We start from the raw sequence: 5,982 nt of genomic DNA, 5'->3' as shown, positions 1-5,982 counted from the left end.
TCGAGGTCGCCTACCAGTGTCAGATCGGATGGAAGGCGCTTGAAGGCGCTTTTCACACATGCCATCCCAAATGAACGGCACTGCTGAAGAATAAAGGTCTTGTTTTCCTCGCTAGCAGAAAACTTTTCAAAGGCGTCTCTGTAAGCACTTCTCAGTTGGCAGGCTTGAACATGCATTAAAAACTGTTTTCAAAATCGGCTGTCCCAATAGCCCGAAAATAGCCAACCAAAAATTTGTCCCACTGACCACAACAATTAAGTTGGCTATTTATAGCTCAATCTGGCATTCCTGCTGCTGGACGGAGAAGCCATTTCTACGCATAAATACGCGGAATAAACGTTTTGCTCTTTCTTTCTCTCTCTCTCTCGAACACGATGTGAGGTAGGCCAGGTACTTCGCCCGCAACTGAAAGGCGAAAGGATAGTTCGAGCCGAACCGGCACAGGTGCACCGTCGTGCCAAATAACCCCTGAAGCAATGCGGTAGCGCGCAGTGGAAGGTCGTGACCGTCAATAGATAGGTAAAAGAAAAAGAGGATCACTCACATATGCCACCCCCTTTCCCTTCTGTCCCCCACAGGGTAGCGTGCAGAAAAGCTCACGCTTATTTTTCTGAACAGTTAGGCACGCGGGAAAACTTTCACAAAGTTTGGTGGGGCTCGCGGCGAACATGTGCACGCCGATAACGTGCGCTCAACTGAATTCTTGAACACTTCTTTTTATATGAACGGGACAGAAGGGAGAAAAATGGGGGAAGCTTAGAGGGTTCTAAGAATAGGAAGGGCAGAGGCTTGGTGACGCCTTCCCTTGATCTGCTGCAGAACTTTTTGTTGAACTTAGCGACCGCGCCCGTCATCACTTGACCATCCCCGGGGCAGCCCCTTCCCGAAGACCGGGTACGGCTTGCTAGCCATCCCTATTTCCCGGTGCGCGCTGCTTGGCCCTTTCTCAGAGCCCTCCTCCCAACTTCCTCCCGAACTGCTGCCCTCCTTTCCTGGTGCGTGGTGCCTGGCTCACGCAATTTCAGCTATTTTTTTGGACCACTTACTTTCTGAACCGCACATTGCGCGTGCTTGAAACGTAGATTTAAGGCGTTCGCCTTAACGTATAGGGGCTCAGAAGTGCGTAAGAAATGGTAATTGTTGACGGGTATATCTCCCAAAGAGTTTCAAATTTAAAATGTTATGTTGTTGTTTTTTTGCCATTTTTTCGGTACCGTACAACCATACAAAAGAGCCGCTTATTCGTTCCCGAATGTGTTCTTGCTGCCCGTATGACGGTCAGGCAACAAAGTGGAAATCAATCGGAGCCCTTAGACTGTCTGTAAAACAAGAAATCAATAAGTAATTTTTTTTAGAAATGGGGGCTCTACGTGGCAGCGGAGGAAAATCTAGAGTATTTGGACGACATTCTCGAAGAAGCGAGCTGATATACTACCCATTTTATAGGGGCGAAGCACCTTAAAGGGGCAAATTTGTCAAGCTCCCGGTTTTGCTTGCCCTGCGTAGACTGGCTCAAATTATTACACTTTTCATGGTTTATCCGGTTGATAAGTCGGTAATTATTTTATAAAGCACGAAAGAAGAAGAAAATTTCACCATCTTCCCGTAGGGGAACCCGGAGTAGTATGCGAAGAAGCCATGGCGTCGACGCAAGTCGACTGCGTTTAGGTTGTCCGCAAGAAAAACTACCATGCACGAACTGCGGTGGCCCCACCAAATAAAGGTTGTGACGACGGGAGGAGATGCACATTTATTGGACGATGCCCAAGGTTAGCGTTCAAACAAGTTTCGGTTTAGGTTCCGACGGCATCGTTGGATGGGCATTCTCGATATGTCAGTAATCGTTGTACCGCGCTTCTGCAATGTTGTCGGATGTAAAATGCCTAAGATAAGCCTCCTACGACGGCTTGGAATCGTAGCAATCACTAGTCGAGGCCTACGCCGTGGATGAACGCCCTCCGCGTCACCGTAGACGCTCAAATGCCATGCGCTATTCCCCCATATTTGGAACTGGCCTAACTCATGCCTGTATCGTAAAAAGCGTGTTCGCACCAGGCCAAGGGTCTGTTGATTCTTGCCTGTGCCCACTGCCCGCAAGCAGTCGGTACTTATGGCAACAGCACGCCAACGAGAACTCGCTAGCGCGTCAGTGTCAGCCTGCGCGCGTTCTGTGAACAAGTTCGTGGAGCAGTGAACGTTACGGCCAAAAAATGGTGACTCAGTATAGAAAACATCGGCCGAAAACGAAAAAATCAAGAAAGGCATGTACCCTCGGGGATTCGAACTTGCGACTTGCAAAGCAGTAATCCTAGCGCTTCAGACCACTCGGCCACCAGCCAGCGGTGCCGAGCTCGGATGTATAAGGTGTATAATGTACAACCAGTTTACACTTTTATTTAATTTAAGCATTTCAAGTACCTTAGGTGACTATTGTTGTATAGCGCTCATGCAGTAAGCGTCCCCCGAATTTCCACAATATCTCACGTCTAGAAATTGCATTTCTTAGACAGAATAGCGTTCGCAGATGTGTGGTCGTGCTGCTGACCGGTGTTCTTGTTCTCCCAGCGCAGAAAATTGCTTCGTGCTCCCTAGTTTTACGCTGTACGGTAAAATAATCAGTTTATTTTATTTCCTTAGTACCTATATTGACTTCGCTGACTCTTCTCCCGCCTTCAAGTGGCCATAGATTTTCCTACTAGCGTACCAGTCAGCGTAGCGTCGCATGTGCGCTTGTGCATCGCTTGTGTGGAGCGCCCTTGAATTGGAGCTAGATATAGTGTACAAACTAACAAAGTAAAGAAAGGCACATTCTTCCATTCACAAACGTGTCGTGGCTTCGTTTCAACTAAGCGAACGAATTGCGACGACCAATCAGCGGCCGGCGGACTAAACGCCGGGCCTACTGACTCTGTCGGAAGGTCGGCGAGCAGTGCAGTAGCGCAGTCAAGTCAAGTCATTCCTCGTGACGTCACACGAAAGCGCCAAGGAAAATGAGCGAGGATGCAGAGAAGAGGACCGCATTTTCGAATTCATTTTTCTTCGAAATAAATTCGCGTAAACGCGCTAAGAATGGTCGAAACATGGCCTACGGACTCCGGACTACAATTTGCGCTAGTAATGCCGCAATGTTTACAAATCACTTCAGTGTCCCTTTAAGGCCGAGGCTTGTCCGGCGTCCGGAGTTCGTGCTCACGGCACAGCACCGTGTAAATCGAAACATCTGTGAACAAAAGGTTCACAAAAGGTTAACAAGAACAAAATAAAAGGTTCACAAAAGGTTAGAGAGAGGGGGGGCGAGAGACGCGCAGCACCGTGTAAATCGAAACGTCTGGGAACAAAAGGTTTGCAAAAGGTTAAAAGGAACAAAATAAAAGGTTCACAAAACGTTAGAGAGGAAGAGAGAGTGTGTGAGAGAGAGACGCACAGCACCGTGTAATTCGAAACATTTCTGAACAAAAGGTTCACAAGATAACAAGATTAAAATAAAAGGTTCACGAAAGGTTAGAGAGAGAGGGAGAGAGAGAGTGCTCCTGGAGAGCCGTGCTACGCATGCCCGACGAGCATTGGATTAGATTACATTGGATTTGGGTTTGGAGTGTAGTGGATTGGATTGTATTAAATGAACCGTATTGGATTGGATTGGAAATTGTTTTAGCAGCAGTAAGCCCTCTCACGGCTGATTTACGGTAAGAACGATCCCCAGTGCTTCGCCCACTCGTCATGATTTACTTCGTGGAGATGCGCGAATATTTTTTCTTTTGTCTTTTTCTGAGATTCGAGGTCGCCTTTCAGGGTTTATTTTTCTGTGATTGGGCAAAGTTATCAGTTAAAAGAGGCGTGTATGCTACTGAGTTTGCATCGTTGTACTGCAGCCATTTCACTGCAACAAGTCCGATGGTGCTGAGTATGTACGAAAGAGTAGAATCAGTACTGTATTTCCGATTCTCCAGTTCTTTGCGATTCATTGTTAGCCGATGCTCATCGCAAGCTTGACGGGTTTCTAAAAAAACTAAGGGCAAGCATGCGTCTTCGCTGTAAGATATTCTTTTGATGTACCCTTAAAGCGGGTAGGCGTGAAGTTCGCGAGGGCGTTCCACGAGTCTTTGGAGGCGCGCATTCTGGTGTTGAATTCTCGTTTGAAGTGCCTGTCAATAGAGTCCTTTAATATCTTGGGGCAAAACACAATGCAAAAACTCCGTGCATGACAGGTCTACGTGCGTGACCAGAATAGCCAAATTAATCCTGAAACGCAGCAATATGTGATTGTCAGAAACGCGTATGTGAGCCTTCTTCCTTCCAGCTGCAGTCGTATTAAGTTATGTTTTCTAAGAAATAATGTTGATGCGTGTTTATAACAACTTGAAGGTAATTACAAATCTGAACACCGCGAGAAGTGTGGATCGAGTTTCTTCTGAGCTAGTCAATATCTTGTAGATTGTCTATACTGCTTCCGTTGACATCGACGGAATGAAAAATGCACCTTCGCCAATGCAAGAAACTGGGGTAAATCGACAGTTTAGTTTAGACCCGTTGAAGTAAAACATTACTGGAAGATCAGCCGATGGGGACACGACCTACATAAAGCTGTTGCCGTCAGCGTACAGCTACGCATTTACAATGGTTCTCCAAGGACAATATTTTAGGAAGCATATCTCCTCAAGTTGTATACTTAAAACGGATAAAATCGGTCGTTCGAATGTGCTGTGTATTGATGCGGATACATGGAATCGGCTGGGGAAGATGACCCTGCAGTACCGGCGTTTCCATTTTTGAGTGGACCTGCCGTGTGGAGATGTGTCACGTGTCATGTGGGCATGGGGCTGGTGCAGCAATGGTATGTATTAGGTGCGTAGTAACGTAGGACCGCACAATGTCCGTCCACGTCCGTGTGCATAGCATTTACAATCGCAAAAACTCACACAGGCACCCGCAGGGTTCGAGCATGTGTCTGGTAGAGACAGACTTAGTGTTAGTCGTCTTGCCCATTGTGCTGCGATCGTGAGTTGGTAACCGAAAGCCAAACGGCTAACTCCCTCGCCTGTAACAGTGCGGAGTACCTTAGGACCTCCCAATGTGCGTCCGCGTCCATCAGCGCGCACATCAGCATCAAGCGAAAATCAAGCGAAATTCGATTTGAGCCTTGAGTTGGCTTCATTTAGGGAATAATGAAAGTGCAACTCAAGGCTCAAATCGAATGACAGTCGGGAAGCAAATCGGATGTCACTCCGGGCGCAGATTGGATGTCATTGCGAGTCACCGTACTCCGCACCCTCGCCATCATCCACGGAGTGGAGATGCTGCCATTTTTCTGGTGCTCCTAGTTGTGCCGAAAGCTACGTGCGACCGATGACTTTTCTTTGGTCCTCTGGTCCTTAAAACAAGCCACAAGACTTGAATACAAGAACCGCAATCGTAAACTGTTCTCAACGGGAAGAGAGTAAGATATGCGTTGTTTATTGGTCAAGGGATTGGTCAAGCTATACCTGGGCTACGAGGCGCGTGGGAAGCTGGAAGGCTTCAGATTAAATTGGAAGGCTTCGGATTAATGTTGACAACCTCGGGATCTTTAATGCGCGCCAAAATCTCGACACACGGGCGTTTTCGCGTTTCGCCTCCATCAGAAAAGCAGACACGACGACCGGGATCAAACCCACGTCCACGGGCTCGGTTAGCCGCTTAGCCTCCGTGGCAGGTGAGACTGCGTTGTAAACGAACTGGTGGACGTAGTCAACAAGCCACTCTATAGCGCGCCTTGTTGTGTAGTTAGGCTGTGGTGCTGGACAGGAAACTCTCCTCTATTCAGTTTTAAAGGTTCAGGTTTTTTCGGTCTATGGTAGACCTCCGCATGTAGTATGCATGGTGCTTGGAGTCCAATTTCGCGGGCGAGCGAGTCCACCATTTTATTTCCAAGTATTCCGTCATGTCAAGGGGTCAATAGGAGTTCGCATGTACGGTTCCTCTGTGCATTTAATAGAACTGATG

This window comes from Haemaphysalis longicornis, unplaced genomic scaffold (genome assembly GCF_048455015.1).
Source record: "Haemaphysalis longicornis isolate Haplotype H1 unplaced genomic scaffold, Haemaphysalis longicornis Haplotype H1 scaffold_2, whole genome shotgun sequence".
In the NCBI taxonomy this organism is placed as follows: domain Eukaryota; kingdom Metazoa; phylum Arthropoda; class Arachnida; order Ixodida; family Ixodidae; genus Haemaphysalis; species Haemaphysalis longicornis.
The sequence above is the reverse complement of the archived record's forward strand: the minus strand, read 5'-3'. Positions refer to the sequence as shown.